General features: G+C 33.3%; 1 protein-coding gene across 1 annotated transcript in view; it reads left to right on the plus strand.

The window, feature by feature from the left end:
* Nucleotides 1-3,190: 3,190 nt before the first annotated feature.
* Nucleotides 3,191-25,688, plus strand: part of LOC111425462 (calpain C) — a 145,886-nt gene continuing 123,388 nt past the window's right edge. The window contains exon 1 of the mRNA XM_023059918.2: nucleotides 3,191-3,670. The gene's annotated coding sequence lies outside the window, so the exon portion shown is untranslated. The remainder of the gene's footprint in view (nucleotides 3,671-25,688) is intronic.

Here is a 25,688-nt window from a genome sequence, read left to right on the forward strand (position 1 = left end):
TTCGGGTTTTGCCGTGCGTCTTTTAAGAAAAGGTTTGACGTTTCGGATGCCATGTTCGAAGTGTCTTTTTAGTTCTAATTTTAGTTCAATTCCTAATCGCATTAAAAGTTCATCCCTTGTGGGAACAGGTGTCTCATACAATTTTCCTTTCGAATATCTCCACATAACAATTTCTAAAGCATTAAGATCTGCAGATCGTGGGGCCATGCGACTGGTCCACCTCGACCAATCCATCTTGCAGGAATAGTTGTCTAGCCAATTTCTTACCACCCTACCATGATAAGCTGCACAATCATCAAGTTGAAACCACTATGTTCAGCTACCAAAAATTACAAGAACGCCGCAGCGGTTAGTTGTGGTGGCAAAAAGTATGGCCCGAAAAGATGATTATTATAAACACCTACCCAGACGTTGACACTAAATACATAGTTTACAATCCCACGTCTTGTGAAAAACGATTCATTCGTCAAGTTTTTATGCAGCAAACAAAAAATTAAAAAATGAAAAAGAGTAATGAATTTACCACGTTAATAAACAAGAAAATTGAATTTAACACGTTTTTCTTATCATTTTTCTTATTCGTTAAGAATAAGAAAAATTAATTTAACACTGATCAACAACTACTGGTGATTTGACACTTGATACAATAAACTAAAACATTAGTGAACTTACCTACTTTGTTTCAATGGCAAACATTATTATACCTATCTTTAAAAGTCCTCTAAACAAATTGGTCTACATCGCATAATAAAAAGCGGATTATCTTGAAAACGATCTACTTTAGCGTATTTTGATAAGATTACCGTTTTTGCTTAAAAAAGTACCAAGAATAAGAATTCTTATTTAAAAAGCCAAAAAGTATACTGTTAGAAAAGTTATTGTTATTTTAATCCGTAAAGAATACGTTACAGAGCGCCCTCTACCGGCTATAGTAAAACGGACTCCAATAATCGTCTTTCCCATGCCAAGAAACCTCCGTATATCAAATTTAAAGAATGGGTTGAAATACACGTCTAATATTAAATAAAAATCAATTTAAAATTTTAATTTGAACATCCTGTATCTCCAAAACAAAGCGTTTGTCGACCTATGTTTATATGAAGTTTTTGTGTTAATTTTAAAAGATCTATCGACTGTTAAAGTCCTGCTACAAAAACCTGAAACACTCTGTATATATCGATGAATTAAAGTTCTTACTCAGGGTTCAATTGTGGATTCAGTTCAAAAGACCAATTTAATTAAAATAAATTAAAAAATAACAACTTAATAAATTATTTAATTATTAATACGGACTTAAATTTTATATCATGTGATGTTGTTAACTCGGACTGAATATCCTAAATCAAAATTAAATTTTCAAAATTCGAATTGTTAATGAACAAAAAAAAATGAATCAAAGACTTATCGTAATTACAAATAATTTGTTTCTCCTTCAAACAATGGTTTCGATATACGCCTCCTCTATCTCAACTTAAATCTTCGGTGATTCCACACTCTCAGGCTAGATGTCCAAATCCAAATCGATTGTTTTAATTTATTCTTCCTTTTTGTATTCTGATTGTTGTCTCAGTTAATGTTTTAAAGATTCACGAATTTTTAATAAACAATTTCATTCACTTGGTTAATTATATATTTGTTTTGAGTTCCAATTTTTTTTATAATTCAAATTCACTTTGGTTATTTTTTCTTCTTACTCTTAGTATCGGGGTTATGTTTTTTTCTTCAGTAGCTTTTAATTATCGAACGTTCACGACAAAACGATGTATCTTCTTCTATATTTTCTTCTTCGTATTTCTAATTGTTATTGCTATTTTTTAATCAAATGCATAGCGACTAAGGTACTGACAATCTTGGATTATTTCAGAAATAATTAAAATTTTGGTTATACAAGGTCAAAAGACAATTTATGTAGAATTTCGGAACGACATACAATGTCGATCAAAATATTTTAAATATCTTTTCTTTTTCGTTTTTCCAAACATGATGATTATCTATGATGATTATATGATATTGTATCGATTTGTTGGTTAATTTCTTCAATTTCAGGAGCAATATGGTTTTAAATAAGTCTTTATCATTATCGGTGAATTTTGAAAATAAGATTATGGAATGGATATTGAAATTTTATTACTTTCCAGAGATATTACGGCATAGATTATTATTGATTAAGTGAAAGATCGCATTAACAAGTCTTTGTAAGAAGTTTTACCGATAATTTTATGAACAATATCGATTCTCAACTGACAGGTAAAAACCTAGTCATATTTTTTCATTAATAATGAAATCAGATACTATCAGATACTCGTATCAGCCTGAATTACTACAGTATATGTTGAATCTTTGTGTTTGTCAGATGTCTAGATAATTTATAGTTTGTATATTTCGGAATTAACGAACAAATAAAATAAACCACTCAAAGTACAGTAAATATCTATTATTTAAACCTGATACAAACACTGGTAAAATGGATATTTTTGATTTAAATCTTATCAAATATTTTGCTTTTATAGGAACATACAGGTTAATTGTTCATCAATTGATTGGTTTTCAAATATGGTATACAATAAACCATTAAATAAATAACAATTCAAATTCAAATGATATCTTTTTGTTTGTAAATTTTATGTTTGTTCAAATGGCGGCCAGTTACCAACCAAACACATTTGAAGTGGTTTTGCATTCCCAAGAAATGTTGCTAACAGTTTAGTCTTCGTTTTGCAAACGTTGACTGAGTAATACATTATCACCAATATCTAAATTTTATTCTTTTAAAACAAGAGTTGTAAATTCGTCTTAAAAATATCCAATTTTGATCACCTGTTACTCGTAACACAGCGTCATAGTGTCTAGCATCTCTTGTCCATAAATTTCACAATCACTCTGACTTTGGTTTTAGGTTATATATAACACACATAATAAATAACGAATTACTATTTATTTTTGATATTTTTGTTTCGGACACCGTTTTTAAATAGATATTCCAGTTTCCCAAAAATATGAGTACCTTTCAAAAAACGTTTTCAAGAGGCATATAAGAATCACAAAAGTTAACGTCCATCACCTGATCGTAACAGATATTTTTCTTCGTCATCATCTCTTAAAAAGAAAGTAGTTTTTGGATATGTAGGGTGCGATCGCAACTCCGGAGAATTCTTCACGAAGAAGAAGAGATTTCGCTCGAGACGATCCATCGTCTTCGTTGTTCATTCGTTCGTTCGCTAGCTGATTACCTACAGAAGCGCGCGGACTACGATTGAGGTCAACGCAAAGTCCTCCTCGTTTCTTCTTCGTAGTCTCCTCGTTGTACGTATTTCTCCTTCTTCTTCATAGCGCATGGCGCGGCGTTTTCGCTTCGAATCTCTCTCCGGAAAAGTTTGCTGCCAGAAACCTGCTAACGCTCGTTGAGAACGTATTGTAGTCGCAAACGAAGTGAAGGCGTTCGCGACGCGATCTTTTCAAATCGGACACGTGTGTTGTTATAAAAACTAAAGTTTTCATAAAGATTTTTTTTAAATATAGTCTACAATTTTAAAATAAAGTGTGTGAATATAGTTTTTCTTTTAAAATCATATTTGAATGTTGTGTTTTTAAACTGTTAATGACTTTTTGGTAATATTTTATGAGATGTTAGTAGTTTATTGAAAGGAATATTTTTTTGGAAAAAGGAGACGTAAGTACGTTTTGATTTATTTTCAAATAAAGTTTAAACGTAATATATTTCTAAAATTGAAATATCAACTAGAAATGATTTACAATTATTTATAGAAGTTGATATTCTAAAAATTTCTAAAGATTTATACTAGCTTGCTAATACATAAAAATGAGTTTTACGAGCTGTTAGTCACGGTTCTGTAAGTATATGGGTTTTAAAAAAACATTTATAATTTTTTATTCATGTGTTGAACTTCCTACGTGTGCCAAGAACCTCTTGCAATTTTTATGTGGGTTTTTACCATAAATCTATTATTTCTACGGAACAATATTATTTATTTATATATTTTGTGTATTTCATGATCTAGATTCTATTTACTAGTTTCTTAACGTGAAAGCGAAACATAATATTAACTTATTGCTAAAGTCATCATAATATTAATGTGAGTTGGGACTGTTTTTGAAATGTAATACCGTTAATTTAATTGTTTAAACAATATTTATTCACGTCTTTTATTCACAAAAGAAATGAATATGATACAAAATAACATAATTTACCCGAGGACTAGAATACTTCCTATACTATCCTACAAAATTCCAAAAATCTGTTCTTATAAAATGTGTTTTAATATTCTAAATATCTTCTTGCTACCATAAAATAACCTTGTAAAATTCCTATTATTTCTTAAAATATCTTTCATATCCTGTGTTACGTTGGAGGGGCTCTACAAATAATTCTGTACATTGGTTTCATTCTGATTATTCTAATTCGTTAGTCAACTTAATAATTCATCTCAGTTAAAGTCAACTAATATACAGTGAAATTCCCCTAACTCGAATCACTAAGGAAGCGGAAGAAAACTTCGAGTTATGGAGAATTCGAGTCAGAGAAAAATTAGTGGAATTTCAGCTATAAAGAAAAAAGTTAGAAATGTACTTTTCTAATACGTATATTTAGAACAGAAACCTTAATACTATTGTAAGTAGAAAATTAATCAAGCTTTTTAAAGTAATCCGTAATTTTCTTTTGGCTTAAACTGGACACCGCTCTTTGTCGAAAAAATATTCTATTAAATGTAAAGAATTATGAATATTATCTGGAACATTCTCTCTTGGTAACACAAAAGTTTCAACCTTTCTAAGAGTGGAATAAGCTTTATCAAATGTAGGCTCATCTGATTCTGAAACAATAAGAACATTATTCTCAGTCACGACAACTTACTTGACCGAAGGCCCGAAAATTAGTTTTCTTTACAAGAAAGCTGATTCCTTGGGTATTAAGAACTATTTAAACGGTATTGATTGGGGATCTGTCTTTGCCGGGATGGACGTGGAAGTCATGGTTGAGGTCTTTAACGCGCATGTTAACTTTGCTATTAATAGATATGTTCCGCAACGAATTTTAGCTAAACAACGATTCCCTTGTTGATATAACCGTTCTACTATTCGTATTATTAAGGAAAAGCTAAAATTTCACAAAAAGTGGAAGTCTGGTGGACGGACCTGTGATTATCTATCTTTTTCAATTTTCGCCGTAGATCTAAAAAATTGATAGCTGCTGATTACAGAGCTTATCTGAGTTCCATTCAGGCAGATGTGTTGGGGAAACCAAAGAAGATATGGTCGTTTGTTAATAGCAAAAGAGGTTCCTCATCTGGCATGCCAGCCTCAATGACTTTCTTTGATGGAACCATAGTTGACTCATGTTCTGCGATCTCTTGTGCTTTCTCGGATTACTTCTCGTCTGTTTTTGTAGATGGCACAATCGACAGCTCAGTGATTGCCCATGGCTCTGGGGTTTTGCCGTGGTTTTCCGCTAATGCAGTTCATAATGTTCTGTTGCATCTTGACCAGTCGTCTAGTCCTGGCCCGGATGGTATTCCAACTTTATTCTTAAAAGAGTTTGCTACTGAGCTGTCAACGCCACTGTTTCGTATTTTTTCGAAGTCCTTACTTGAAGGTGTTTTCCCAAGTATGTGGAAAACGGCTTTAGTTATTCCAATATTTAAATCCGGTGTTAAACAGTTGGTATCCAATTACTGTCCTATTTCTATCCTTTCAGCTATCCCCAAGGTATTTGAAAAAATTGTCCACGAATATCTTAGTCTGTCTATTTCTCACTCTATAATCAACGAACAACATGGTTTTCTGTCTGGGCGATCGGTGGAGTCTAATCTGTTGTCTTATGTAAACTTTATTCATTCTGCTTTAAACGAGGATATTCAGATTGACGCAATCTACACCGATTACTCCAAAGCCTTCGACAAAATCGATCATACTATTCTTGTACAGAAACTTTTCTCCTTTGATATTCCAGATGGTCTTCTTCATTGGATTATGTCGTATTTATCTAACCGAAGTCAAGCAGTCAGGATTGGTAGCTTTATATCTGTCTACACACCTATCACATCCGGTGTGCCTCAAGGCATTCATCTTGGACCCTTACTATTCGTAATGTACATAAATGATATTTCTTCGTGTTTTATATTTTCTAAGTTTCTACTCTATGCCGACGATAATAAAATTATCATAAGGATCGGGTCTAATTTGGACTGCCTTAGACTACAGGAGGATCTTGACCGCCTGCATGAGTACTATCGCCTTAACAAACTCCACCTAAATTATGACAAATGCCAAAAAATTACATTTACTAGGAAACGTTATCCTCTTAACTTTCCTTACAACTTTAACGGTGCTGCTATCCTGTCCACGGATAAAGTAAAAGATCTTGGCATCATATTGGATTCCAAGTTGCGATTTCATCTTCATATTGAATTTATGGTGAAGAAAGCTCTACGTAATTTGGGGTTTGTTATCAGGGTCAGTAAGAATTTCACGAATTTTTTGTGTATAAAAACCCTTTATTTAGCATTTGTCAACAGTGTGCTATGTTATGGTTCCGTAATATGGAACCCTATGTATGCGGTGTATCGTGGTCGTATTGAAGCTATTCAGCGACGCTTTGTACGTTATTTGGCACATAAATTTCATCTTCCTTACTGCGATTACGATAGGCGTTGCGTGGTCTTCAACTTGTTGTCACTGCAGAAGCGTCGAATTGTTGCTGACTTGATCTTCCTCTTGAAGCTTGTTAATGGCATGTTGGATACCCCCGATCTTCTGCCTGAGTTGAGTTTCAATGTACCGCAACGGCTTACACGTTGCAGCGCTACATTTCGTCTTGATAGATCTAACACCAACCTTTATTAAAGCTCTCCATTAGTTCGAATTCTTAATTCCTATAACCAAGGCTTTAACCATGTACCTCTCTCTGACGTTTCCTTGCGCTCTTTTAGAAAATATGTACTAACTAAAGTATAGCGGATGTTTTGTTGATCGCTTTATCGTTGTATTTATTTTAATTTATATCACAATTTTTTTTTATATTAATTTTCGTTATTATTAGGATGCTTTGTTGGGGATATTCTCCCTGTATGCATCCCCAATATGTAATAAATAAATAAATAAATTAGGTTTGTTTTGGTTCAAAAGTCTATAGTTTCTGATCCTGAGTCAATGTTTTGATTCTGTAGTTAAAATTACCTACAGAACGGATTCGAATATTTTATTCTTTGGTAAATTCGACTTATAGAAGTAAAAGTTGAAGAAATTCCATACTAGTTCAGTTCGAGTTACAGAGAAAATCGAGTTAGTGAAATTCGGCTTAGAGAGATAAAAACACATTTGAAATGTAGTCAAACTTTTCAGCTTACGAAAATTATTCGACTTAGAGGATAATTCGAGTTAGGGGAATTTCACTGTACTATATTTAATGTGTAGAACTAAGTAGTTATTCTGATCATCCACCTATGCGAAGATAGTCTCCAATTAGATAGGATTTTACATGTATAGTATTTTGATTATAACAAGAGAACCTCTCATTCGATTTTGATGGACAATGTCTCATTCGAAAGCTTAATCCTTAACCAATACGAAAGTATAACCCTCCGAATAACATCGGCTCGTTGTAGAAACACGTATGGACGCACGGAAGTCTAGCACCCAACAAAAAAACTAACTTAGATTAAATCGATTATAACTGAAGAACGGTTCGAGGGATTTTAATGTTATATATCTTATTTGAAAGCTTCGGATTGGCTGAATGCGGATATCAAAATGCCCGATTCGAAATATTTAAAGATTTTGATAAAAAACACAAAATACTTTATACACTTACACTTTATTAATTCTTTTTTAACCATCATTTATTAATTGACCGATTTTGATCATCAACATCTCGATCGAAAGGATGATCCACAATTAACATGAAGGTAGAAATGTCCAATCCCAAAATTCACTAATTTGCAGCGTATTTCTGTTCCAACCTTATTACAAAAGTATTAACGTGCAATATTTTTAAGAATAAAATTTGCTATATCTTTTGAACTAAAACTTTTTTCTTATAACGTTCAAAATCAAATTATTGCCAACAATAAGTTGTAAAACCGCGATTTTACCTAATTTTCACTTTTTCGAAGTGTTCTCGATATTTATCCATATTAGAGCAAAGTGTAACACAGCAATATAGTTAAGAATAAAATTTGCTACAACTTTTATATTGAAATTGTTTTTCTAAAACGTTCAGAATCCAATGCTTTACCAACAATAAGATGTAAAACCGCGATTTTATCTTATTTTTACCTTTTCGAAGTGTTCTTGATCTTTATGCATCTGAGAGGAAAAGTGTAAAAGAGCAATATTATTAAGAATAAAATTTGCTACAACTTTTATAAAAACGTTTTTTTTAAACGTTCAGAATTCCGTGCTTTACCAACAATAAGATGTAAAACCGCGATTTTTGTTTTAATTTTATCTTTTCGAAGTGTTCTTGATCTTTATGCATCTGAGGGGAAAAGTGTAAAGGAGTAATATTGTTAAGAATAAAGTTTGCTGCTAGTTTTATACTAAAACTTTTTTTCTAAAATATTCCGAATACCGTGCTCTACCAACTACAAGATATAAAACCACAATTTCATCTAATTTTCACCTATGCGCATTATTCTCGCTATTTATGGATCTGACAATGAGATCAAAAGTGTAAAATAGTATATAGTTAAGAATAAACTTTGTTTCAACTTTTATACTAAAACTTTTTTCTAAAACGTTTGGAATCCCGTTTCTCGATAGTTATGCATTTGAGAGCAAAAGTGCAAAAGAGCAATATTGTTAAGAATAAAGTTTGCTACTACTTTTATACTATAACTTTTTTTCTAAAACGTTCCGAATCCCTAGCTCCAACACAAACAAGATATAAAATCACGATTTCATCTAATTTTCACCGTTTTGTATTTTTCTGGATATTTATGGATCTGAGAGTATAAGTGGAAAAGAGCAATATTGTTAAGAATAAAGTTTGCTATAATTTTTATACTAAAACTGTTTTCGAGACTTTTCGGCGTTCATATGTGTATAAACGATCCGAATACGGGACATTCTGAGGGCTTGTACACCGAATCAAATGTATAAATCTTGATAATCTAGTACAGCGTTTCTTAAACTTTTTGATGAGTGGAACCCTTTTTATTGACCACATTTATCGTGGAACCCCTGGCACCATTTAATTTTTTTAATGAAAGGTTTTAATGCAATAAATGTACAAATAAATAATTCGTAACAAAAATTAGAGTTATTTTAGATAATACTTATTTGCTTCAAAAAGTACTTTCAAAATTAATACAAACATTTTTATTACCGCAGATGTACTAAATATTAGGCTTTATGGATGAAAGTTGAATTCTCATGTCAGGTTCGGCGTCAAGTTTGTTGCAATATTTATTTTTTGACGACACATAAGCTTCTATTTCACACATTGATTTACTACTTCTACACTAACGACATTGATTTAAATTTTTCTTGCAATGATCAGATGTCATTTCAATCAAAGTTTCATATTCTTCTGACGACATGGTTGAAGGTCGTGTATTGATAATAAATGGGTTTTTAATCCACAGTTCTTGTTGATGTTTAATCTACCTGTCATTCGGAAAATATTCATTAAAAGCTTCACTCAAGTCTTTCAGGTGTTGAAGAACTTCTTCAATAAATGTCTGTCCTATTTCAATCTTTTCCTCTTCCAAAAAGTCTTTTATAGTTGGGAAGCAATCATATTCATTGGAGCGCACACAAATTATCCAAAATTCTATCTTTTTCTTGAAAGGAACAATTTTTTCGTTAGCAGTAAATACATTTACTTGTTTGCCTTGAAGTGTTAAATTAAGGTTATTGATTTTCGTAAAAATGTCGCTTAAATATGCAATTTTAAGCAGCCAATTTTTATCAAATAATCGATCTGTCAATTCAAAATTATGTTTTACAAAGAAAACACGTACTTCGTCACTTAGTTTAAACAAACGACTGACTTCTTCATCTGACTTCAGGATGTAACATAAGAGATGTATGTGCACTTCCCATTTCCTCACATAGTATTGTAAATAAACGATTATTTATAGGCCGAGATTTTATGAAGTTAATGATTTTGACCACCTCATGGAGAGCCTTCTTATACCTGGGGGATAATTTCTTTGCAGCAAGTGCCTGCCTATGTAGCTAGAACTACAACTAGAACAGTTTTTGGCGATATTTTTAATAAGCTGTACATCCTCATTAATTGTGGCACTCATGGCTTTTGTTCCATCTGTACAGATATCGATGCAGTTGTTCCATGGTATTTCATTGTCTTTAAGAAAAGAATTTAGGAGACTAAATATTTCCAGTCCAGTAGTACGTGTTGGTAGGGATTTACATAACAGACGATCCTCTGATATTGCGTTTTCATGCATCGATGACAATTAATATTGCGAGTCCAGCTACATCGGTAGATCTCAGATCTCAGATTTCAGGCGAAACGTAAGTTCATTCTTTATATTGGTTGCTAAATTTCTGATACGCTGAACTACCGTGTCATTCGATAGTGGGATCTTACCTATTTCTTCTGCTGATTTTTCATCTAACATACATGTTACCATCTCCATAGCGCAAGATTTTATGAGCACTGCGGATTACCATTACTGTTCATAAATCCTAAGGATAACTTTCAACATACCACCTACGTTTTTTAGTAACTATTTTGGATTCTACACTTGTAGAAGCATTTCTAACTGGCTTATTTTCTTTTGGGACGATTTGATTTGTGGTGTCCTTGTTTTCATCATTATGTTTTTTAAGTTGGCTACGATTTCCGACTTTATCTGTAGCACCTTGGATAGACGTGGGCAGGTGGATGTTGTATACATTGATCTATCCAAAGCCTTTGATCTGATTGACCATACAATTCTCTTGTATAAATTGAGCTCTTTCGGATTTGTTCCTTCAGCAATTTAACTTCTGGCCTCTTATTTGCAACATAGAAAATGTTATGTTGCTTACAATGGATATTTTTCTAATGAGTTCACTCTTACCTCAGGGATTCCACAGGGATCAAATTTGGGCCCTCTATTATTTGTTCTTTACATAAATGACTTACTTCTAAAAATTGTTTGTCGGATTTTGGGATATGCTGATGATATCAAGCTCTTTGCCGAAGTCTCATCGGTGGCAGATGCAGATAAGCTGCAGCACAACTTAAACACAATAGTGCAATGGTGTAAGACCTACAAACTTAACCTTTATATAGATAAATGTTGTGTACTTCCAATATCCTTACAATATTGCTGGCAGCACTTTAAGTCGTGTTGAGGAGTACAGGGATTTGGGGGTCCTGTTTGATGCAAGTCTTAATTTTAAAACACATATCAATAATGTGTGTTCGGAGGCCTTTAGGTCCCTAGGTTTTGTGATGCGTATGTCTAAATATTTCACAAGTGTCAGCTTATTAAAGACCTTGTATTGTGCTTACGTTCTGAGTAAGTTAGAATACGCTTGCCTGATTTGGAGTCCCTTATATGCGTGTGAGTTCTTAAGCCTTAATCGAGTCCATCGTAGATTCTTAAAATTTCTTTCTTACAAATCTCATGGAATTTACCCTGAGCGAGGTATACCACAAAATGATTTGCTTGCACGACACAATATGGTTTCCTTGATGGACAGAAGAAACGCGTTTTATGAAAGGTTTCTACAAAAGCTTATCGATTATAACATCGATTACCCTTTCATTCTTGAGCGACTAGGGTCTGTTGTTCCAAGGAGTAACTCAAGATATAGCTGCGTATTCGTCATTCCTTATGCTAGGACTAACATTATGAGACGGGCGCCAACATACACTCTCTGTAAAGTGGGGAACAGGATTCCAGACAATCAGTGATCACCTGCATGTAAATTCACTTATTTAGTTTTTATTTTTATTTTCTTTATAATTCGGTCAATTGTTAATTTCTTGAATTTTTTGTAATTTTTGTTTTTTTTTCTCACATACAGATACATATTATTGTATTATTACATTATGTAATATATATTGTTATCCTTTTTGGGCTATGCCTGTTGGGTAATAAAGGAATATTATGATTATTATTATTAAAACGGGTAGACCTTGAAGCTGAAGCTGTTGCATCTACACTTGAACGTTTTAGACTGCCACCTGTCCATACTGCAAAACGTTGGTAACAATGTTAAGAGAAAAAAAGCGTTTCGGAAAAGGTTGCCGATGAAAACTGTAACGCGAACTGTAAAACGGTAACTGACTTCTCCGGGCCGATGCTGGTTCTTTTATCCCCGAGTCCAGTAACATCTCCGGTGAAAGTTTCTGGGAATCCTTTGCCTGGACCAAAAGGATGCGCTGCCCAGATGGGCGGAGAGTTTTTTTGAAAAGTTTCGATAGTTTTCTGGCGTCCAGATGTTCCCCACACTATTTTATGTAAAAAGTATAGTAGGGTTCCGCAGAACACAGTTTAAGAAACGCTGATCTAGTACATGATTTACGAGATATGGCCATTTAAAAAGGTCATTTTTGTGTTATTCGTGTACTTTAGCAATATTTTGACGGTTTTGTGGAATTCGAAAAAGATATTATTGTTCGTTAAAATCGGTTGAAAGATTCTCTTGATATAATCAAAATACTATACATGTGAAATCCTGTGTAATTGTGGGCTAGAAAAATTGGGGGCTAACTCCGAATAGGTACAAAACATAGTTAAGATAATTGTAACGTTAACCACTAATTCTAAATTATTCTAAATAATTCTAAATTCTAAATTATCAGTTATTAGAGTTATTGGAAGTTATAATAAATTTTATATTAAGATTCAAATATAATAAATAATAAATCATCATAATAAACCAACATTCTTCTAATATCTATTTATTACTGAATCTTGTAAAATTAAACTTTGTGGTTTTAAAATGTAATCAATCTAGGTATCAGATGTATGTTAGCTTTTTAAAGTTTGAGTTATTAAATTTAGTGCTAAAAATAAAAACAAAAAGTAGGTATAATCTACTTTGAAATTTCTTTTAGGTAAACTATTATATTTCAACGTTTCAATATGCGGTAAATTGTTAAGTATCCAGCGGTATATCTTATAATTTTATTCATGCAAATATACCACGATTATTTCGCAATGTCGTCTTGTGGCCTTCAGTCTACGAGATTACCGTAAGTACGACTTTACGTCTGCTTCTTCGCTACCGCTCCTATTCTATACAAGAGAGCTTTTATCTTATTAAGGTTCAAAGTCTTGCGTACATTTTCGCCGTAAGCATCTCTTCCTTTTTTCTATCTTTATCAAAGTCATAAACTAGTTGCTTGATTAAGATCTCTATTATTTTTTATAAATGTGTATTATAAATTTGATTACTAATTGTCTATTAATTACAAAGTAAGTATTAATTCCTAAATAAGATCATGTTCTGCCGACATAGAAGATTCTTTTAGCAGAAATAGTAATGCGGTAAAATCAACCGGACGTCGAACAGTTGACATTAGAAAGTCGTATACTGTATACATATATATTGATTGTCCAACCTCGTTTAACCCACTTTTATTGAGTTTAAACTTGGATACAGATTTCCAATCACCAAGAATCATCGCACATGATACTGTGAGAAATAAACTGTATGTTTCGTTTTCGAATGGTAATTTATGTGACTTACAATTAGTTATATTCTTAGGATTTCTATTTACCTTAGAGCTTCAATATCAAATAAACATTAACATAATTATTTTATTCTTTTTATGGTATATAAAAAGAAAAATTGATTGGTAGGTTTAAAAATGGATGCAAAAATCTAATGGAGTTAGTGAAAGTGTGGAAATTGTAATAAAACAAGAAGTTACTCCTCTATTATTACAAGAAACAATATTATCAGCCTTGCGAATTGTAAATGTTGTTGGTGGTGAGATGGGAAGAGATGCTTATAGCATCTTAGAAGATTCTCAGGAGATCTTCTTTATAGTTACAATAATTATTCAGATATGAGAGTGAAAATAGTGCCTATGTAACATCTACATAATTTTATTTTTTTTAAATTATTCATTATACATATTTTATATGTTATAACTGTGTTATTTTTAATTGTTATACTTAAAATGTGTACGAATCAAATATCAAGATGATATTTGTGGCACTAAAAGCGGTTTTTACTTTTACTTTTTAATTTTTACTTTTACTGTAAAAAAAATAAATAATGATGAGGATTATTGAAACTATGTTATAAATTTTGAGATGTTATAACCATTTGGCCATTCTTATTATTTTTATATCTTATTTAGTTTATATCTTATAAAATAGCTCTTTTCACTATCTCGCATATACGAGGTGTATTATGAACATTTCAAAAAATATCACTGAATCTCTCCAAAAGATTTAGGTTTTTTGCTAAATTTAAAGAACACATTTAACTTTTTTCGCTATATTTAAAGAGGCTATGATGTCATCAAAAATAATATTTTGAGAGGATATGTGTAATAAATATTAAACAATGGTCTGTTGGGAAAAATTAAAACTTAATTATTGAAAATTTGTTTGAAATGTTCGAATGATTTGTTCACATGAACAATGATAACGTTCTTCTTTTTCCTCTTTTAGGAAGCGTATCGCCTGTTTTGATATAAACTGCCATCGTGTTGCCACCGTTTAGGCGGTCATCCTATAGATATTCTTCCGTATGATGTGTTGTTTCGCACAATCTTGCCTATTCTATTGGGACCCATCCGGTTGACATGCTGATTCCATTCTCTTTTTCTTCTCCTTCTCCATCTTACCACGCCATCTTGTCAGTTAATGTGTATCCCGCTATTGCTCTTAAAGTCCCGACATACAATCTGTACTTAGGTGTTTGTTTGTCAGATTTTGTATCTGAGGTGTCCCGATAATGCGGAAGCCTTATTGACTTGTTTTCTCACTTCATTTTCCATAAACCCCGTACTTGTGATTTTGCATCCAAAGTATTCAATGACATGTTTTGTTAGGTGATGTTATTATCTATTACTACATAGTTCGCAGCGCAGTTATGCATTTGGTCCTGTCCATAGAAATTTTCATGTTAAATTTTCCTGCCTATTTATTAAAAGCCTGTAACATTCTTTGGAGGTCATCTTCTGATTCCGCAATAAGTACTGCGTGATCTGTGTAGCATAATATGTTTATTCTATTTGTTGCTACTCAATATCCCAACTTGTGCTATTTACGGCCTTTATCACTTCATCCATTATTGTGTTGAACGATAGAGGGCTTTGACTGACACCTTGACGAATACTTGTTGTATTCCTAAGATACTTTGTTAAGGTTTAATTTGTTCGTATTTGGTTTGTTGTGTTTATGTTTAGACCCTTAATAAGTTCTATGTATTATTTCGACATATTTCAATTTAATAATCAAAAATTCTGAATTCCCGAAAATTTGGAAATTGAGCAGAGTTTGCCCTGTTTTTAGGGTAGATGCTGCGTAACAAATTATCGACCTATAGCCATCACAAATATTTTTTCCAAGCTTTTTGAGCAGATTGTAACACGCAAAATCGAATTTTACACTAAGGCCCGTATATCTGACCAACAACATGGGTTTTGCAAAGGTAGATCCACAGCCACCAACCTACTCAGTTTCACTCAGTACGTATCGAATGCATTAGACTGTCGAGAGCAAGTGGATGTGATATACACCGACTTTTCTCGGGCTTTTGGTTGCTTGGATCATGATTTGTTGGCCGAAAAGTTGTTAGATTTGGATGTGATCACTTTCTCACGACTCCTAGTATCGTATGTATCCAATCGCAGACAATACGTCGAGTTAAGTAGTTTGAAGTCAAGACAGATTCATGCTACTAGTGGCGTACCCCAGGGATCTATACTTGGCCCTTTGCTGTTCAACATCTATATAAATGATTTACCTGCGATTTTCAACACGAATTCACTCTTATACGCAGACGACCTGAAACTAATTAGATCTATTAGTTGTGAGCAGCACTGTGAATCACTCCAGTTAGATTTAGATATACTTTATTCATGGTGTTCTGAGAACAAATTAGCTTTAAATACTCTTAAATGTCAGGTAATGACATACAGTCAAAAACGTAATACCATACTTTTCGATTATGTGCTTGGAGTGGATCACTTGTTGCGTATCTCAACAGTAAAAGATCTTGGAGTGTGGTTTGATGGCACTTTGTCCTTCAATGAACATATCGACAGAACATCGGTTGGTGCCCTCAGAACGTTGGGGTTTATCACTAGAAATACGTTGGAGTTTACTAATTTAAAAACAAAAATAGATCTTTATTCTACGCTGGTACGGAGTAAACTTGAATATTGCTGCATTGTGTGGACCCCATCTTATTTAACGCACATTGCCACCATCGAGAAAGTACAGAGGAAGTTCATTAGGTTTATCCACTACCTCGATTCTGGGTATTATCCACCTAGAGGAGAATTAAACTATATAAATCTGCTACAACGATATGGCCTCCAGAGCCTTGAGGACCGTAGAAGATAGTTGTCTGCGAGGTTTGTGCGCGGTGTGATGTCGGGTGTGCTAGTTGCATCGGAAATACTAGCTCAATTGAATGTGAGGGTGCCGCGGATAAATGCGTGAGTTTATAGTGCCTACATGCCAAATCGTGCTAACACCAATGTGGGGTTAAACTCTCCAATAAACAAACTAATGCGTGCAGCAAATTCGGTCGAGTGACAGTTTGTTCTTGATATGCTTTTTTTGTTTATCCTTTTTGTTTTTTTATTGTTTGTCTTATTTCATCTTTTCTTTTAGAATTGATTATTGTTGATTTATATAATATTATCTCTTTATTGGATTGTAATCCGTTGGGATAATAAAGATTATTATTATTATTATTATTACATTATTGTTTTCCAGGATCGTGATAACATATTTTGGTTGCACTCTGTTGAAAGGTTTGGTTATATCCACAAAGCAGAGGTAAACATGGGTGCAATACTCTATAGATTTTTCTACCAGTTGTCTAAGTATGAACAGGGCATCGATGGTAGATCGGTTTCTTCGAAATTCCTGATGTTTAAATGTTTTTTATTTATATATATTTATATATTGTTTTTAGTTTTATTAAATTTTCGGTCAAGTTTGTTCGCTTGTTGCTGAACGTTGGAATTATATAAGCATTATTATAATGAAATTTAAGGTTAAGTTGAGCAGTGTCTCGGCACTGAACTTCGCCATTTCGTACTAATTAAGTATACCTTACTGGTGAATTTAATATTTTTTTTTGTTTTTGTATAGAATATTTAAATTGTTAATTTGATGTTGGTACGAATAAAGTCATTATTATTATTATTATGTTCGTCGGCCATTGCTATTATTGAGGCTATCTTGTCCGCAATGAGCTTAGTTAGAAGTTTTAGGAAGACGAGCTTAAAGAAAGAATTCTGTAGATCATAGGGGGTGGTGAACCCAAAACGCAGTGGTTAACTTATTTAATGCCACATATCTCGTTTGACAACTTACTAGTCAAAGTGTATTAAACCCAGTTGTGGCTATACTTAAAAATCATGGACATGTACACGGTTGTCAGAAATTTGATCGATCAAATGTATCAAATTAAGTATACAGGGTCAGTCAAAAAGTTATACCGAAACAAAGTTGTATTTTCTTTAATGGAACATCCTGTATATTATTCCATATTTCGGTTCTTTTCGCAGCATTAGGCCCCAACGGGTCCCTCGTGCATCCTCCCAACACTCACTCCGGTTATATCGACCAGCCTAAGAAGTTACCAAACGCTAGGATACAGCTCGGAGGTGTGTTTCTGACGCCATCCGTAGTAGGATATTCTTCCCCGAACACTCTTAATCTGAGGTCCTTGAGTGGCAGAACAGTCACACAATATGTGATAAACCGTATCGTCGTCATGTTCACAAGCACGACAGAGAGGGCTGTCAACACACTTTATGTTATAAAGGTGTTTATTTACCTTACTGTGACCTGTATGTACCTTTATCCACTGCAGTGTGACATTGTTTAGTGTTGCCGCCTCTTCAAGCGCCAAATGACAATCCATTATCAGCGCAGAGGTAAATTTATCCTTGCTTAGAGCTAAAACAGATTGTCTACTGTCGGTAAAGATAGTAAAAGTCTTACCTCTATAATTGGAGCTAACAGTGTAGTCAGCAGCAAATTTTATAGCGACTAATTCCGCCTGCTTGGCGGCGATACCTTCTCCAAGTGATATGAAGAGACGGAGCTGTAAACCGTTAGAAAATACTCCCGCTCCTGCACGTCTACACGAACCATCAGTGTAGATTTTAAAGGTGTTATTTCCATCTACTTCTGTGGAACCAAAATGGGTGAGGTATTTTCTTGAAAATATAATACACAATACAGGTGTGTTTTTCAACGCCTCCCTCCAAAGTGCTGCACTTCCTCTGGTTTCTTCTCCCTTGAAAAGTCCTACTTCCAGTAGTCGCAACATGCTAATCAGACAAGGAGACAAGGAGAGAATTTGTTGGGGAACTGGACGAAACATTAGATCACAATCTCTATTTCGTTGACTAGGTCACGAAGTATGCTAGGTACTATGGTGATTTTGGCAAACGCATTGTCACCAATTTAGCCTTTACATCGTTGATGAAAAGTGATTTCACACCACCTTCCCATAGTGATGCCCTGGGGTATAATACGACTTTATAGTCACCTATGAATTAACCTTCAATTCAAAACTTATAGTTTTATTGATTCTATAAAGAGTAGTTTACCTACACTAACCATATCTAATAGCCTGAGTTATATTTACTTTCATTGAAATTAGACGAGACCATCATATATAAAGAAAAGAAAACGAAATAATCTTTGCTTCTAATTGATTCGTTGGGCATAACTCCATAATTGTTAAATGACAAACTATTATCACCGTAATTACTAACTGCTAATGACACTTTTTTATTGTTACTTTGTTCTAATTTGTTATGGAGTATCGCACGGACACCGTTCACCATCATTCTCGCAAAAACGTGTGAAATTACATTTTCCATAATCAGCGATAAATAGCCTTTCAAGGTGATACATTTTGCTTATACACTATAAAATCTTGCTGTCTTTACAATTTCGACTTTAACAACACCAGACACAAATTTACGATTTTCACCGGGTATAATTGCTCATGATTTACTCCCCCTATAAAAAACTCATTCATAGTTAACGTAAATCATCGAGTCGAAATAAACCAATTACTTAAAGTAAGTGTTTTCTTTTATGATCAAAATAAAAAAGGAAAGTTGTGTCGAAAATTCGTTTCAGTTAACATTTACAGGTATTTCATTAACGAGAAAAAAAAATAAAACTTGTTAATTATATTTTATATAATTTTACAGTAATAAAATCTATATACTATTATCCTGTGTATTATTGCAAATTGGAATTATGTAAGTAGACCATAACTTGACCGTTAATGTTTTGTCTGATGATTTTCGATTAGGTATCTTGTTTATTGCTGAGGTATGGATGATCGTGCGCGTTTAACTTTGCCGAAAGCTATGTTTGTTCTTCCGTGGCAATGTCATAAGGTTGTCTTCTGATCGTGTATTCGCATAGTTCATTGGTTACGTTAGTTTTACAAGGATCTATGTAAATAATTCCTTTTAGATATGTACATAAATACATAGATGTTGATTTTTTTAATTGTTATTTATCGTGAGTTGTTTAATCAACACTACAAATTTTCAGCTTTATTTTATATATGGAATTTTATATTTTAATTTCAAGGTTCCTTAATTGAAAATTATGGATTTAATTTTAATTCATATCTTATAAAGTTAAGATAGACAATAAAATTTTCAGCAAAATTGACTTCTCTAAATTAAAACTCATTTAAATCTATTAACTAAAAAACCAAATCTTTTTAGAAATTTATTTTATTCTTCTCGAATCATAATTACATTGATGAATTATGGTTTTAATCTGTTTTAATTCAAACAACGGAAATTGAATTCTTGCACATATCGCTTCCATTAAGAAACAGTAACACGAATGCAATTTGAAACGGTACTTCCAAGCTCGGTTTGTACATAACTAATTAGTCGATTGAGTCGGTAACTAACTCTACTATAGATACTACGTGATGGTGGGAGTTGGTTTTATCACGAAAGGCGTCCGTCCCGTTGCAAGTAAACCAACGAAGAAAAGCCGCCGGAAGAAAGACAAATAGGCGGCCGAGAACACCTAATCAATATTACATGCCGGTATTACAAATGTTGCGGTAAAACCGTGCATGCTCGGTATATTATGGTTTAGTTAGAAAATAACCGGGGACTCCGTCGTGGTCTTACTCTGACTGTATCGGTCGTGAACCTCGACTGAGGGCGAGGTTCACGAAAAATCATCACCGTCCATCGGTTTCTCGGGTTCAGTTAACCGCTATGTTCGATTTAGCAATAATTTTACGAGAACTCTAATATTGGATGACCAAAGATAGATTTCAAACAAGTTTGGGCTGTTTGTCTTATAAAGCTAACTCAGATTGGAATTATGTAGCACTATTTCATTTCGCAATCGAATTTATTAGGTTTAGTTATGTTACAGATACAGTTAAATTCTTTTCGGTGTGCTAAGAATCAATGTAAGTTCCCAAACGATTGTTTTATATATATAAAATAATTTGAAATTTGAATTGGATTTTGTATTATTTAAAACTGTAACACAATTTGGTATGATTTTAAATTCAGGGCGCGTATTTACGTGACGTGCGAACTTCGTGAGAATGAGGCTGCCAATGTGAAGAAGATTGTCGACAAGTTTATGTACGATTTCAATGACCTCAACACTTACCAACAGCCGCAGTTAAACGCACGTCCAAGAACAACATTACCAAGGCCGTTAAGATCGATGGTTGTTGCCCAATCTATTCGTATTATTTGTTAACAATAATTGTTATGAAATAGTAATAATAATTATATCTACAGCATAGCGCGAGATAAAGAGAGAGAAAATAACTTCCGTTAATTGGTATTTTGTCTATTGTGAAATGATTTTGATTTGTAATTCATTCGATTGATTTGATGTCAACAGCTTGTCATTTAATTGTAAGTACAGATTGATTAGGTGCAGTTAAAGTAAAGGTCTCTGGTTGCAGTTAATTCCTATTAATTATACTTAAGTTGGCAATAATTGGGGAATTGGCAGTAATCATTAAATATAACTACAGTTCGAATCATATTAATTAAATTGTACTGTTAAACTAAAAGTAGAACTAACAGTAGCACTATCACTAGAACTAACACTAGACCTAGAAACTTTCGGGTTAAGTTGTGCGTCTTTGGAAAAGTGTTGACGGTTGGAATGCCATGTTGCAACCTTCTTCAGAAACAAGTTCGAAGTTTTTTCAAAAACCCGAAAGTTTCTAGGTCTATTGTTAGTTCTAGTTTTAAATTAATTAACACATTCGCATAGGGAAACGAGAATTCTCGTTTTTTTGAAGAAAAGCGTTGTCATCGGGAAATGAGAATTCTCGTTTAAAAAAAAATGCTGAGAAATAACAACATGGATAAATTACATGAAATTGAAAACAAAAGTGACGATATTATTAGATTTACGAAATGGTTGTGATGATAGTGATATCGTACCTACGAGACAAAAATGTAAATCTATTTTATCTGAAACAGAAACTAATACGTCTTCTGAAGAGGATGAGAGTAATAGTAATGGTGAATCAGAGAAGGATGAAAATACCGATAGTGATTCAAAAGTTGATACTATTGATGTATGGGGTGATATTGGTATACCACCACAGAATCATTTGAAAGAAATGCTCGTATAACGATTGAAGAATATCCCGAAAATATCGATGAGCTATTTTTTAATGATGGCTTCTTCTTGTACCTGTGTCATGAAACAAAAAGATATCACAATGAACGAGCAACTAAGTATAAAGTTTATAAAAATGCTTTAAAGTGGACTCATGTTACCACGATAGAAATGAAGCGATTTCTTGGACTTGTAATTTTAATGGGACAGGTAAAAAAAAAGTAAATTACAAGATTATTGGGCAAAATATCCTTTGATAGAAACACCAATATTTGCAAAAATTATGAATCGCACACGATTTGAACAAATTTGGACGTTCTTGCACTTTAACGACAACACCCAAATAGATTACCCACACAGATTAATAAAAATTCAGCCTATTTTGGACCACTTTATTCCAAAATTTTATTCGCCAGAACGAGAGATTTCTTTAGATGAAGGAATGATTCCTTGGAGAGGAAGGCTATCGTTTAGAACGTATAATCCGGCTAAAATTATAAAATATGGGTTAATTAAATTGTACTGTTAAACTAAAAGTAGAACTAACAGTAGCACTATCACTAGAACTAACACTAGACCTAGAATCTTTCGGGTTAAGTTGTGCGTCTTTGGAAAAGTGTTGACGGTTGGAATGCCATGTTGCAACCTTCTTCAGAAACAAGTTCGAAGTTTTTTCAAAAACCCGAAAGTTTCTAGGTCTATTGTTAGTTCTAGTTTTAAGTTAATTAACACATTCGCATAGGGAAACGAGAATTCTCGTTTTTTTGAAGAAAAGCGTTGTCATCGGAAAATGAGAATTCTCGTTTAAAAAAAAAATGCTGAGAAATGACAACATGGATAAATTACATGAAATTGAAAACAAAAGTGACGATATTATCAGATTTACGAAGTGATTGTGATGATAGTGATATCGTACCTACGAGACAAAAATGTAAATCTATTTTATCTGAAACAGAAACTAATACGTCTTCTGAAGAGGATGAGAGTAATAGTAATGGTGAATCAGAGAAGGATGAAAATACCGATAGTGAATCAAAAGTTGATACTATTGATGTATGGGGTGATATTGGTATACCACCACAGAATCATTTGAAAGAAATACTCGTATAACGATTGAAAAATATCCCAAAAATATCGATGAGCTATTTTTTAATGATGGCTTCTTCTTTTACCTGTGTCATGAAACAAAAAGATATCACAATGAGCGAGCAACTAAGTATAAAGTTTATAAAAATGCTTTAAAGTGGACTCATGTTACCACGATAGAAATGAAGCGATTTCTTGGACTTGTAATTTTAATGGGACAGGTAAAAAAAAAGTAAATTACAAGATTATTGGGCAAAATATCCTTTGATAGAAACACCAATATTTGCAAAAATTATGAATCGCACACGATTTGAACAAATTTGGACGTTCTTGCACTTTAACGACAACACCCAAATAGATTACCCACACAGATTAATAAAAATTCAGCCTATTTTGGACCACTTTATTCCAAAATTTTATTCGCCAGAACGAGAGATTTCTTTAGATGAAGGAATGATTCCTTCGAGAGGAAGGCTATCGTTTAGAACGTATAATCCGGCTAAAATTATAAAATATGGGTTGATTGCACGAGCTGTATGCGAAAGTAAGTCTGGATATCTAATAAATCTAGAAATATACTGCGCAAAAGGTAAAAATTACAAGAGACGGTTTTGCATCCAGTATTAGGAAAGTGACATTACTTATACCAAGACAATTATTATAATAGTGTCCAAAATGCAGAATTATTATTACAACATAAAGTTAGAGTTTGTGGAACGATCAGGGAAAATAGAGGAAACTTATTACCAATAAATTTAAAAAATGACATAAAAAAAATGAAAAAAGGTGACAGTATTTCGCCGAAAAATGGCTATCTACTGTTGATATTTAACGATAAAAGTGAGATAAAAATGATAAGTACAATTCATTCTGCTGAAATAGTACAAACCGGAAAACAGAATAGAAAAACAAAAGAATATACCGGGTGTTTCATTTAAAATGACATATGCGCATATCTCAAAAACAAAAACTCTAACCGAAAAAAGTTTCAAGTAAACATTTTTTGGTGAGAAGGTTGCCTAAAGGCCAAGAAACTTTTTTCGATTCGAGTTTTGGTTTTCGAGATATAAGCATATGTCATTTTAAATGAAACATCCTGTATATTGTGCAATAAAAAAGTTGCCGAAAGACCGTGTCTATTTTACTTTTAATAAAATAACATTTTATCTTATAAGTTATTTGTTGTTATATCTCTATTCTAAGTCATAGACCGGGTGTCAAGTTACCTCTACCTCACCTATGCACCATACTAAAATCATAAGCAGAATTGTTACACGTCATCAATACGTTACTATGGTAATTGTAATTGTAATTCTGTAATTCTGGTTTGAAAAACAACCGTGGTAACGTTTGATGATGTACAACAGTTATGCTCATGATGTGAAACATTACCATACTAATGTTGGTTTTTCACCATTGAGCCCTACGTTAATAATACGTTACTATCGTAACTGTAAATGGAATACTGCAATTGGTCAATTGTGGCTTTAATATGACGTCATATCAATCCTTAGTAACGTTGGGTATTTGTACCTCGTAAATACCGGCGATGTAAATCTCCTGAGGACAATTCGTAGGCGCTAAATTTTCGTCGTCTATACACTCCTTATCTGTTAGGTAGTCAACCCGAGGAGGAATATAACAGCATCCACGAGAGCTAAAGTCAATATCGAATAAAAATAATTTTTAAAGCACAAAAAAAATAATATAAGAATTACTTCCCTTTCTCTCTATTTCCAGTTCAGTAACTATTTCTTCTAGAGAAACTTCTAATTCCCTTTTTGTGAGAAACCTAGACATTTTGCACTAAAACACACTCTTGACGCACTATATCCATAAACGACTATTTCTAGGGAATTCACCGAATAAATGCGTCTAAACTTGTTTCTGATAATACGAAAGATGATGTAATCCTTATATCTCATCATACATCGTACCAATGGTGTGTTTTTGCACGTCGTTTTGCAAGTCGTATTTTCAGAATTCATATTTTTATGTCGCGTTTCAAGATATATATGAGGAAAGTGTGCACTAAAAACTTGCAAATGCCAAAATTTTAAAGAATTTTATGTACTAAAAATAGTTTTATTTCCATTGTACAGGGTTATTATAAATGATGGACCCATTTTTAAAGATGAATATTTATTAAAGTACAGATCCAAAATGAACAATCTTTATACCAATGGAAAGAGGAAGTTTCAAAGTTTTTTTGCAATACACTATAAATGTTCAATGTGTCCACCGTCCGCTGCACGGCAAACATCTATGCGGTAGCCGAACTCGTCCCACACACGAGCAAGTGTATCTACTGTTACTGAGTGCACAGCAGCTGTGATACGGTTCCGCAGATCGTCCAGAGTTGTTGGTAGAGGTGGGACGTAAACAGCTTCCTTAACATAACCCCATAAGAAGTAGTCACATTGAGTGAGATCAGGAGATCTCGGTGGTCAAAAGTGGAGAGCCAGGTCTTCATTTCCCCTGCGACCTATCCAGCGTTGAGGAAGGGCTGCATTCAAAAAGCCTCGTACATGAAGGTACCAATGGGGCGGAGCTCCGTCCTGTTGGAAAATGAAGTCTTGTGAATCTTCCATAACTTGAGGAAACAGCCATTGTTCCAACATGTGCAGGTACGTTGTTCCAGTTACAGATCTTTCCGCAAAGAAAAATGGTCCATAAACCTTTGGACGAGATACGGCACAGAACACGTTTACTTTCTTTCGTGTTGCAATGTTAAATGTGGATTTTGCAAACCCTATATGCGAACATTATGTCTGTTGATTTTTCCACTAAGGTGGAAAGTCGTTTCATCACTAAAAA

This window comes from Onthophagus taurus, chromosome 1, assembly GCF_036711975.1.
Source record: "Onthophagus taurus isolate NC chromosome 1, IU_Otau_3.0, whole genome shotgun sequence".
In the NCBI taxonomy this organism is placed as follows: Eukaryota; Metazoa; Arthropoda; class Insecta; order Coleoptera; family Scarabaeidae; genus Onthophagus; species Onthophagus taurus.